Source organism: Thermobia domestica, chromosome 3, assembly GCF_964235325.1.
Source record: "Thermobia domestica chromosome 3, izTheDome1.hap1.1, whole genome shotgun sequence".
In the NCBI taxonomy this organism is placed as follows: domain Eukaryota; kingdom Metazoa; phylum Arthropoda; class Insecta; order Zygentoma; family Lepismatidae; genus Thermobia; species Thermobia domestica.
In genome coordinates, this window is record NC_137456.1 from 251,836,798 (window position 1) to 251,849,724 (window position 12,927).

Sequence of the window (12,927 nt, forward strand, 5' to 3'; positions counted from 1 at the left end):
TTGGGATACGATTTGAACCCTGTTTGTCACGCCTTAGGATAGACATTTGAACAAAAATGACATGACATAAATTCGGCTCGAGCCATGTGCAAAATATGTTCAAACATTCATTTCAATCGGCTCAGCCATTTTCTCATGAAAAGGCCACACACAGCGTCCTTTTAATTCCTGCTGTAAAATACTTATATGCTCCTATCGTGACGTCATGCTCAGAACAAATTTAAAATGGGTGTGCGCTTTACCTCCCCCTGATTGTGGTGCAGATTTTCAATAGAAATCCCACTGAGAATTAGATGTACAGTGCCTTTCTGACCAATCGACTCTTAGTACTTTCAAAGATCGTATGTTGTTAGTTACTTTGTATTCCTCGATGCAGGTTAATTTTTCTAGTACATATCCGTTATAGCTTGTAAACACTGTTTCATAAAAGAATATTCGTAAGAAAAACTCGTAGTATCAATGCGTGGTAGGTAATCAGTAAAAGTAAGATTTCTATATATTCCAATTCAGAGCAAGAAGCTGTTGTTGGGCTACTCAATTTAATTTAAAACATAAAACACTTAATTTGAAGACAAAAATTCGCATCTCCTTTAGCCTAAAGAACATAAGAGTGAAACGTTAAACTAAATAGTTTTATTTTCTTTCTTCATGTGGTTCTACATCTGCTGAGGGTCACGATATTAAGTTCAATTAATACACATTTACTGTGGTAGGGCTTGCACAAATTTTACGCGTTGCGACTGTCGTTTTTTACTAGACATGCTTGTACGTATCAGAAACGTGAACATTCAGAAAAACTGAAATATCCAAGCTGGAAGCATTTGAATTGTGATGTTGGCGCAGAATGCAGAATGCGCATATCCTAGACCGAAAGGAGAAGGAATGAAGACATAGTAAAGGAAGCTAATGAAGGACGACAAATCATGAAGATAATAGGAAAAAGAAGAAACAGCATGCTTGGCTATCTTTATTCGGCACTCCGATTGGATCACCGTGTTGCTGGAAGGGAAAACGTAGAAGGAAAACAGGACTAAAAAGACCAAGGATAGAATACCTAAATGCAGTTACAAAGCAGAGACCTTATCAAAGTATAAAACAGCTCTCCCAAGGGAGAGAGATAAGTTTTAAAATTTTCATGTTGCTCTTGTACATAGGTATTCGTTTTGCGACGCCGGAGACTGCAGAAGCATATGTGAACAAAGGTAAGAAACAAGGGACATAGTCATTCTCTCTTTCACTTGAATGGTGCTTTCACTAATTCCTTTGAAACATTCCTTGATCTTTGTATATTTTACATTATGAATGCCGCAATGTTCGTGCGTTTTTGCACAGTCGTCTTCTCTTCCTTATTTGTTATTGCATGTTCGTGATGATCTCATTATAAACTTAATTTTATTAATGCGTCCCTTTACAGCATTGAGGTTATATCAGACAAGCAACTACAGTTTAAGGGGAAATTCGAATCCTCTCCATGTAATCAAATTGAATGCTCTCTCACCAGAAATCGAATCCCGTAATACGTGTACCAAAGGCTCACATGCTCCTTTTAGGATCTTATGGTACAATTTGTACCATAGGAGTGTTTCATGGTACATTGCGTTATAACTCTCCTATTTGAGCTTTTTCGTCCTTTTTTTTTTTTTTTTTTTTTTCAAGCCCAGAGGCATTGTAGAACACGTTACGTATGGTTTCACACCTTCCTGCGTCGAGACATAGGAGGTGATGACGTCGTAACTTTAAACAATATATTTTCTTTTATTAGGCATATGTTCAATATTTTTTGGCGGGCAGCTGCGTTTTCGAAGTGGAATTACCCAAAATGGCAGATTGAAATGTCACGTATCCATGTAGACAATTGCACAATACGTTCAGTACCACCTCTTGTAAACGGTCTATTAATAATAAAAAGTCACTAACAACAATGTGGGTACATACTATGCCTAAGGGGAAGTCGTACGGTGAGGTGAACCTTGACAGCAGCCATCTTGAATTCAGGCTGTAAATAGGAATAAAGTTTTGGGTTGGACTAGAATTCAAGCAGAAAAACATTGGTAGCAATAGTTTTAAGATACGTGCATTTGGTAAAAAGTTACAGGCATTTTTATTGTGTATGTTTCCATGTGCACAACTCCCGAATGAAACAGCTGTCCCTTTCACCTGGTATATGGTATGGGCATGTAAGTGGTACCATTTGAAAGCCTGCTCTATTCTGAAGAGAATGAGGTGTGAACCATGATCCTAGGATAAATAATGACGATACAGTAGCTGCTTGACTGAAAGTCTAAAAAATACACCAAAAACCCAAGATCCTAAAAGTTATTAAGGGGAAATTCGGATCCTCTGCTTGTAATCAAATTGAATGCTCTCTCACCAGGAATCGAATCCCGTAATGCGTGCACCCAAGGCTCACGTGCTATTCACTACTAGAAGGAAGGTAACTATAGTGGACGGTATCTAATGATATAGCATAAGATAATGGCTTGTTCGTACTACTAAAATACATAAACCCTAATTTAAAAAATAAATAAAAAGAAAAGCATGAACACTTTCAGACTAAAATCAGTTTTGAACACTTGTGGTATTTTTCTATTTCTGGGACTTTGTACTTATTTCGAGCAGAAAGCATGACAGGTGCTGTGACGACTTCTTTTATCTTGTCCATTTTATACCAGATTTTGGCACTTGGTTCTGGCCACTTCTAGCTTATTGCATCACTATTGGTCATAGTACTAATTTCAACATCGTCTCCAGATTTTGCAGTTCCGCGGTGGTTCAGTGGTAGATTGTTCACTTCTGGTGCTGGGGTCCTTGGTCCGACCCCAGCTTGCGCCAAGCGAGCTTTCTGGTGGACAAACACCATGTGCGTGTGTTTTCTGGGGTTCTCCTGTTTCCTTCCACTTTGCAGTTATAATTCCAGGGAAGTATTCGCCTCCATATTCAACAATTACATACATGTTAGATTTAATATCAATATCTGAAGTCATTGGATAACTTGCCATTGGGATCTTCATTTAATGAGCTGCTGGAAGTGTTATGAAGTGAATAAGCATCTGATTCTAGAGCTACCTGTATCGTCCTCCATTCTTTAGGTTGACACGTTTTGTTCTCTCTTGTTAATGTTCTTCGGCTTCCACGCTCTTCCCTTTTACGCTTCTTTTCTGCTGCTTTTTCCATCTTGTCTTTTTGTGCTGTTTCGTGATACTCCTTCAATGTTTTGAAAGGTAGCTGTGAACGGTGCTCTTTTCCTTGATCGACTTCTTTTCTTCTCTGAATCCTCAATCTTCGGCCAATGTAGATGTTTATCCCAAATAACTTTTTGTTGGTCCAGCCACTGGCTCTGGTGTTTCTGAAGGATGTGTGGTAAAAGTAACAGTTACATTTTTTGATGAGTCAGTTTGTTTATTTTCAGATGTTGGTAAAATACTTACGTTGTCTTCCAATGTTATGACGTTGCCCACTGTGAGTGAACTTACATTCTGATTTCTAATTTTTACTTTACAGTGCCATGTTTGTTGGTCAGTGGGAGTGATGTGGTGCAACTCGTAAGCTCCTTGCCCATGTCGGTCCCGCGCTGACCTATGTTTAAGGAGTGCGTACGGGATTGCTAGAGGAGTTACGTTATTTCTTCCAGCGAGTGGTCCAATGTGGTGTTGCTTTGACAACACGCTTTTTTGGTATCAAGTCGTGTAAATATCTTTCAATTCTTCGGGGCCGGCCTTTCCCTAAAAGGAGTCCAGAACACGAGAGAAATAGTAGGGTCTCTGTAAATGAAGATTTGTTGGAAAGTTCGACTCCAGTGGTTTGCTACTTTGTAAATAAAGAAAAATCTCTACTCCATGTATCAGTAGTGGGATTAAGGGCTTGTTCCTATTTATCAATAAAATTAGAAATTACTCACCTCGGACAGACATTACGAAACTGGAGACTGGAACATCGTTCATGGAAACAATGAGGAGAACTGAGTCAAAGAAGTTGCTTAAGGTAGCAAGCCATTAACTTAAGCAACTTAAACATTGCTTATGTTAGCAAGGTACAGTAGTAACATAATGTCAACTGAATATTAGTCACGTAGTGATTTAATATTAAGATCTCCTAAACGCAACCGATGAGGCGATTGAATCAGAGCTGTCGAATTAATATGTAGTAGAAGTAGCTTGGATTAAAAATCGGGAGTCAAGATGAACTGCTTCCAGCCAGGTCATAAAGTCTTTCAGTCTATTTATATTCACGGAATTCATGAAGATTGATTATTATCGACTCAGAGTTCCACCAGACATGTCTAGTTCTCTCCGTTGTTTTCAGTATTATCATTTCGGGCACACCAACAAGTCGTATACTTTGACGGCAGCTATTATTCTTTATGAGGAAAGTCGTGGTGGAGAGTCCTGTATAGTGACCTAGCCTTATTGCGTCAATTGTGAGGTGATCTTTCTTCTTGGTCTAGGGCTGTCCAGTTTTCTAGAAAGAGGTGTATGCGAGCGCTCATGTCCACTGCCGATGCTAACCATCTTCTAGAAGAAATCATTCCAACCTCTCTTCCTATTCTGTTTACCTTTGCTACAGCTACTTCTGGGAAGTGGGTAGCGATCGAGACTGTCGATATTTCCACTTAAACTGGATATTTAGATCTAAGAGACCTGATGTATAAACCCTGGTCATACTGTTATCTAACGAACCTCCAGAAACATCATGTCCATATTAGTAGTACCAAACTAATGACATCTCGTCGTCACTCACTATACATAACTGGCTTCAAATAAGTCAAAATACATCGTTATTTTAAAGACCTAGTCATCTCTCAGAGGGAGGCGAAATCTCAATCGGTTCAAAAACACCTTTGATTTAACTGAAATCGGGATAGGGTGGAAGACGAACTAATGGATAAGTAAGTGGACAGTAATTGGTTCACAAAGTTGAAACCTTAAAGACTTCAATAGCCACCTTTATGAATGGAAACAACTATTATAAGTTTGTAGGAAACGTATTTTCAGCGGCGGGTCTTTCCTTTGATGTATTACGTGCTATATAGAAACGATAAACGCACTGATGGTCGAGCAGCTGTTTGCGTTTCCATCGATTTGTCGGATGTGTTTTTCGTTGCAGGCATATCCACCCAAATTCTTGTTCACAAATAATTGTAATGCTAGTTTTCTTAGCTGACCCGATCACGATTTGGTCCTAGACCCGAAGTATTTATATCAGCCAATCTACTTTAGATGTATCACCATTTGAGCCACCCGTTTTGATTATCGTACATCTGAACGCTTACCACTGCTTCTGGGGGTCTATTCGCAGAGAAGATTGTGACCGTCAGATGACTGACTTTAATGAAATAGTTGGAATATTCGTTCTCAATGATCGCAGATCTTCTAATTTCTCTACTGACCTTGGTACTTATTCACATATTGATTTTTATGCAGTACGACCATAACTGGCTCATGTGAAGTGTACATCCCGCCCTACACCAGTGATTTCTTGATAATAGCTGCAGACCTGCTTTTAGCCAAACTGAATCACATTATCCGCTTCTACTTGAAACGCTGATTTGCAAACTTTTTTTTTTAATTGAGTGAAATTTCACCCGTCTGATAATTTTTCTGTAACTGCTTCTGTAGATCTATTTGAACAGGCTGTTACAGATGCTGTATGTGGCTCCGTTCCGGACAAGTGCCTACGTGGGTGAGTTTAATGGTGTTTCGAGGACATCAAAGAGACTATCAAACTTGTCGCCACGCTGTTGCCATTTTCAATCTGCATCCCTCTGTCGAGAATCTCCAACAGTTTTGCATTCTGTTGCTTGTGCCATTAAATCATCGAAGCGCCAAAGTTAAAAAGACTCTCCCTGAATGACTGGGCACAATGTGTCTATGGCATAACTTTGGTTTGCTCATTCAGTATTCATAGTACTGTACTATTCCTAGTGTGCCTATTTAAAAGTAGATCGTTCTTAAAGCAAACCTCACAAAGGTAGGCCACATTTTGGGCTAACACTTTTCTTCTATTTCTGACATCGTACACTGTTGTGTAGAGACTTTTCTATTTTCATCGAGCGGAACCATTAAACTTCTGTAATGTTAACCTATCTTTCACTGCTCTCGAGCTAGGCTCGTTTATGAATTGTCCAGGGATTGATCATATTTTCTAGCTTACGATATTTTCCACTTCTCGCGCGATAATCACCTTGCGATATTGCAGTTGTGTACGATTAGCATGTGGTCAGAGGAGAGTTTTCTTTGCGATGACGTGAGGTTCTTGTACTATCAGTCTAAATGAGAGACATCTACAGGCTTCAGAGTCACGAGTTTTTGAAGGCATGGTGAACAACCGCCTGTTGTAGTACTTCAAGTCACATTTTCTCTTGAGCAACATCAGTATGACATTTCCATTCTTCCAACCACTACTGACAATCTTGCTTATCTCAACAGCCAGATTCAGGAATCCTTGTTGCATGGAGAGGACTGTTTCTGTATTCTTTGATTTGAAAAAGGCTTCTGACAGAGCATTGCGTTACGAAATATTAAAAAGAGTTCACGACTGGGATCTTTGTGACCATGTACGTAAGTTTGTAGCGCACTTTCTGGAGGAGATTAGTTTAGGGAGCACGTTTTTCACAATTTCTGCAAGAAAACTGCGTTCCTCAAGGCTGTCTTCATAGGTTTACTAATTGCTATCGTCGTTAATGGTGTTCTGCCGCACATTCAACCTCCTGTCTGTAGCCTGCTTTACGTTGATGATTTTGTGTTTTATTGTAACTGTCGAATAAAACAGGCTTTCTTTTCTTTTCCTTTTTTTCTTAGGAAACTCTATGAACTAACTCCTGCTCCCCTCCCCCCAAAAAGGAACTTTACTTATTGATACGGAGATTTAAGTCAAATAGTTTCTTTTTAAACTTATGATTTTAATCATATTTATTTTGTTTAAAATACAAGTAAAAATGCGATTCTTCTGACCATTCTGGGACACTAATCAATTGTAAATCTGAACCTTGTACCTTAATCTGTGTGATGGTAGAATCTTCATATTGCAAGTTTAAACAAAGTACTGTGTTTCGATTTTTATATCACAGTGAATGGGCCAACAATTTTGACAATGTACTGATTTAATCATTTCATATTGTTGGAAAATGAGGAGGGAGTTTCAATTCATTTGATATTCAATACTCATACTATTTCAGAATAGTACATATTATGGTAATGTATCCGAAAGGGGGAAGGGAGGTCAAAATTTATATCAAAAATAGAGTGCATCAGGAGTCTCTCGAGTTAGGAAAATGGAAACTTGGCATAAAAACTTCTCATTAAAAATAATTTAGCATGTCTCTCAGTGGTTTCAAACCGGAAATTTCTATAATTTTACCTCCATTTTCAAATCCACATTGTCTGTCTGATCATAATGGGAAAACGGTTGAATCGTTTGAACGAACCAATCGTAAAGAAGGTGGAAGAAGGAGGGGGGGTTAAAATGTATTCTACAAATAAGAATATCTAACGAGTCCTCATGTTCGGAAAATGAAACATCGTATATGGCTACTTTATTATAAGTAAGTGGCCACGTGTTTCAGCGTTTTAGGAAATTCCGCTTCTAAAGGAATTGCCAATTTCTATTCTATGATATTCTCAATATATAAAGATAACATCGACGTTGTCTGTTTCATCGCCACGGAAAACGGGTGAAAGTAGGGTAAAAAGTGGATTTAAAAAAGTAGGGAACGCCGTGCGTATCTTTGCCCATTATAATTTCTTAGGAAGTGGGGGACGCCATGGATATTTTTTTGGAAGTGGAGTAACGACGTCCCCCCCCGCGTTCCGTCTCATTTTTCCCCCTGGGTGAACTAACTAACTAACTAACTAACTCTATGGCCTATGGAACCCGGAGGTTCAGTGCCGCGTTCACAAAAGCTCTCCACTGACTTCTATCCTTAGCTAATTGCATCCAGTTTCTACTTTGTATTCCTATCTCTGCGAGATCCATCTTAATATTGTCCTCCCATCTGCGCCTAGGTCTTCCTAATGGTCGTTTTCCTATGGGTCTACCAGTCAAGACTTTGAAAGCGTTTCTACTTTCTTCCATTCTAGCCACATGACCTGCCCACCTAAGCCTCCTAGACTTGACGACCCTAACAATGTTGGGTAAACCGTATAAACTATGTAGTTTACCATGTTTCACAACCATACAGAACAACAGGCATGATTATCGTTTTATATATTTTAAGCTTCAAATTTCTCGACAGAATTCGCGACGACAAGAGATTTTGAACCGAATAGTAACACGAATTCCCTGCTTTTAGTCGACATTTAATTTCTTCGTGAATATGATTTTTGTCTGTTAATATTGATCCTAAATATTTGAAAGTATCCACTTTATCAAAAGCATTATTTAATATTTTAACGCCTCCACAATTTGCCGTATTACGGTCCCGACGCACTTCCATGTATTTAGTTTTCTCTGCATTTACTTCTAAACCCATGTCCCTGCAAGCGTTTAATAAGATCTCTGCATTTATTTCTAGTGTTCTTCTATCATCCCCTATTAAATTTACATCATCAGCATATGCCATAACCTGGTGAATGCCGTTCAACTCTAGGCCCTGGTTGCTATCTTTGATTTTCCTTATGGCGTATTCCAGCACAAAGTTAAATAATAATGGCGACAACGCATCTCCTTGTTTCAGGCCATTTTCGACGTGGAAGCTCGTGGACAAAAATTTTCCTACCCGGACTTTACTTTGGGATTCACTTAAACATATCTTAATTAATCTAATTAGCTTTCTCGGTATTCCAAGTTCTGTAAGAACGTTGTATAATGTTTCTCTTCTAACCGAGTCGTAAGCCTTTCTAAAATCAATAAATAGTTGATGTACCGGGGTATTGTATTCCCACTTCTTTTCGAGTATTTGGCGAATGGTAAATATTTGGTCGATAGTTGATCGATTTCGTCTAAATCCGCACTGATAATCTCCAATAATTTCATCTGCGTATGGGGTCAATCTTGCTAACAGAATATTTGAAAGGATTTTATAGGATGTTGACAGAAGAGAAATGCCTCGATAATTATTACAGTCAGTTTTGTCGCCTTTCTTGTGAATTGGAACAATGATTGATTCTTTCCACTCTTGTGGCAATTCTTCCTTGTTCCAGATAAGGAGAATGAGTTTGTGTATCTTGTTCCACAATTTTTCGCCTCCAGCTAAAATTAACTCAGCCGGAATTTCATCTACACCCGGAGATTTGTGTTTCTTCAATTTCTTTATAGCGGCTTCCACTTCTATTCGATTGGGTTCTGGAATATACGGTTCTGCGGTGTGTATCTCCTTTTCTCCACGCACATTAGTTTTTGGCTGCGTGTTCAGCAAATCGTCAAAGAAATCTTTCCATCTATTTAAGAGGCTATCCGTATCGGTGAGAACTGTTCCGTCAGATTTCTTTAATATATAAGCACGAGGTTGATAGCCTTTCTTAAATTCGTTGATCCCCTTATACATGTCCCGAATATTTTTATTTTTACTATTATCTTCAAGTTCCTTAATTTTAGCTTTCAAAAAATCCCGTTTCTTTGTTCTATAAGTTTTGGAAGTTTCCCGCCTGATATCTGCGAAATTTTGTGTAGTTGTTTCATTCGGATTTTGTAGCCACCGTAATTTTGCCTGTTTTCTCTTCTCTGCTAGTTTAATGCATTCTTGGTCGAACCATGGTTTGTTCCTACGTATTTCCGCGTGTCCCAATTTTTCTATTGCTGAACTTTTAATGCTATCTCTAATTTCAATCCAAGTATCCTCAACACTAGTGCACTCCGAGTCTTCTAAAACCGCGAATCTATTCGAAACTTCAATCTGGTATTCCTCTCTTACCTGGCTCTCTTCTAATTTCTTTAAATTAAATCTCTCCGTTTTCGGACATTGAATATTACCTTTATTCAACGATAATCTCTCCCGTATTATCGCTACTACCAGGTAGTGATCAGTGTCACAATCAGCCCCTCTAAACGACCGGACGTCAATTATGCTAGATTGTCTTCTTCTATCTACTAAAACGTGATCAATTTGATTATGTGTTTTTCCGTCTGGTGATGTCCAAGTGTATTTATGAACGTCGCGATGTGGGAATTTTGTACTCTTCACGATTAGGTTTTTGGATGTTGCAAAGTTCACGAGTCTAACACCGTTGTCATTACTTTCCTTATGCAAACTTTCGTTCCCTATAATCGGTTTGAAAATATCCTCTCGTCCTACCTTCGCATTGAAATCCCCTAATAGAATCTTCATATGGTATCGCGGGAGTTGGTCAAATATCCGTTCCACTTCTTCGTAAAAACTATCTTTTATATCGTCACCCTTATCTTCAGTTGGAGCATGTACATTTAAAACAATAATATCACACCACCGTCCCTTAAGAGTAATAAAAGAAAGTCTGTCAGTAACAAATTCAACCCGTTTAATTGCTGGTAATATTCGTTTGTGAACGAAAAACCCTGTTCCTAACTGGTGATTTTTATTTCCTTCCCCGTAAAAGAACGTAAAATTTCCGGAATTCTCAGATCCATTTCCTTCCCACCTAACTTCCTGAACTCCTACTAAGTCCATCCTGTATTTCTCTAACTCACTCGTTACAGATTTTAACGCGCCTGCCCTATAAAGACTTCTAATATTCCATGTTCCAAATCTCATGTCCATTTTCTTTTGCTGATGTCGTGCCAAGTTATCAGTCCTTGTCCGAGGCTTTTGTGAATGTTTCTGAACAAGTACCTTTTTTCACAGGATGAGGGTGTTAGCCTTACCCAAATCCCCAAGCTGGAGGACCACTCCTAGTCGTCTGTCCGCGACTGCTTATTCAGTATATTCGCAGCTAACCTCTATATCTAGAGGCCTTCTCCTCGATCCGCAACCTGAGGACGCGCCATGCCGTGGTGACAGGAACCCACGTTAGCATAGCCCCCTGGGTGAAGGGGTTTGAAATTATTTTTTGAGCATTTGACTTATCTTGTAACTTTCATGAAAATACATATTCTAAGGGAGAAGAGATTCAAAATTTATGACAAGAGTAATGTATCTGACGAGCGCTTCAAGCTAAGCATATGGAATTCGTAACATTAAATAATTAATGAAAATAAGTTGTAGCATGTGTTTGAGGGGTTTCGAAAATTCTGCCTGTAAAAAGGAGAAACATTTCTGTAATATTTTAATTTTCTATTTTGTATTCATAAAATGACGGAAGAGAGAACACAGTTAATCTGTTTAAGATGGATTGCGAAACTGAATGAAAATGAACTTGGATTGATCTGGGTATTTGTCATTAGCTCTACATTAGGATTGAAATGGTATTCTATGGGAAGAGGGGGAAGGAGGTGTAGGTTATTCGAATACAATAACGGCCACATCGTTTGAAAGTTTTATTATTATTATTATTATTATTATTATTTATTATTTATTATTTATTATTTAAAAATGATTGGCACTTGGGTCTAGTTGAGTTTTTGTCTTTCCATTTCGATTCAAATACTAATCGTAAGAGGGTGGAAAAGAGGACTGAAATCTTTCTGTCAAGTATTTGCCGTAAATCTATTCTTCCTGTGGTAAAAACGAGCATTTCAGCTAGTGGTGATACTATAGTAGGAGGAAAAATAAGAAAATATATTTAAGAAGAAAAAAGAAAACATTCTTGATTAGAAGCACCTTGCTGCCAGAAGATATTACATAGTGTAGCATTACTTTTGTCATACTGGGTGCAGGTAACTTGAAATTAAATACTTACATTCATGCACAATTCATACTGATATGCAAGTTTACCTTGAATGATTTTACAATTTTAAAGCAAAAAATACTGATATTCAGTATGGAAAAGTTATGATGAAAAGAGTATGAAAAATTATATTCAGTTTATTAAAAAAAGAACTTTTAAAAGAAGAATATATATATACTAGCGCAAGAATATTTTTCAGTTTGCGAAGTGGTAGCGTACTATACACGTGCATATTTATTTTAGTTCTTTATCAGAATTATCTTTCTTTCGTCCAATTAATTGCGAAGTGAATTCTGAGGATAACTGTGGCCACCCACTCATAAATATTAGGAGAACAATAATATACTGCTACTAGGTAACTGTCACGTGTGTGAAACACCTTCGAAAAAACGTAACATAAATGTCAGGAAACCCTCGATTGCATTTTTATTCAAACATCATATAAGAAAGAAACTTGAAACTCTGTATTTTACCGGTTAGTTTTATTATTATTATTATTATTATTATTTAAATCGTAATTTTTTTTTTCAATTTTGTGACATCAAAACTCGAGGGACGTTAAGATGGAGGCCATTCTACAAAGTGGGCGGCGGTAATTTTGTCACCGGAAACTTCGTCACCGGAAAGTTCGTCACGGTAATTTCGTCACTGGTAATTTTGTCACGATAATATCATCACCAGTGTCTTTTAGAACATAATACAAGTACAATGAATGAATCGAAAAAGTTTTTGAAATTGCTTTCTTTAATCTTCAACTGAAGCAAATCGAAATATTATAATAATAATAATAATAATAATAATAATAATAATAATAATAATAATAATAATAATAATAATAATAATAATAATAATAATAATAATTATTATTATTATTATTATTATTATTATTATTATTATTATTATTATTATTATTAAATAAAGAGTTACATATTTTAGATATCGTATTTGAGATAAGAGATAAAAGTTTCCAGTAATTCTATCAGAAATATTATCAACTCGTGTACAGCATTGCTTTTTTTCACCTGACTCACTCAACGTGGAGAAAGGTTCAAGAGATTGGATTCACAGAACGGTGCAAGAGCAATGACTATTATGGGAGAAAATGAACGGATTGGCATTTCTTCCCGCAACAGATGTGCATCAGGAATACAAGAGGCTTCAGAGGAAGAGCTGAAACTTCTGGACAATTTTG

The 12,927-nt window shown here is 37.5% G+C and overlaps 1 protein-coding gene across 7 annotated transcripts in view; it reads left to right on the top strand.

Moving 5' to 3' along the window:
- Positions 1-12,927, top strand: part of LOC145681013 (uncharacterized) — a 126,857-nt gene that overhangs the window by 87,765 nt on the left and 26,165 nt on the right. Inside the window, exon 1 of one of the 7 annotated variants that reach the window (XM_081752284.1) lies at positions 311-1,202. The exons of the other annotated variants lie outside the window; for them this stretch is intronic. The gene's annotated coding sequence lies outside the window, so the exon portion shown is untranslated. Of the gene's footprint in view, positions 1-310; positions 1,203-12,927 lie in introns of those variants that run through there. 7 annotated transcript variants of the gene reach the window in all.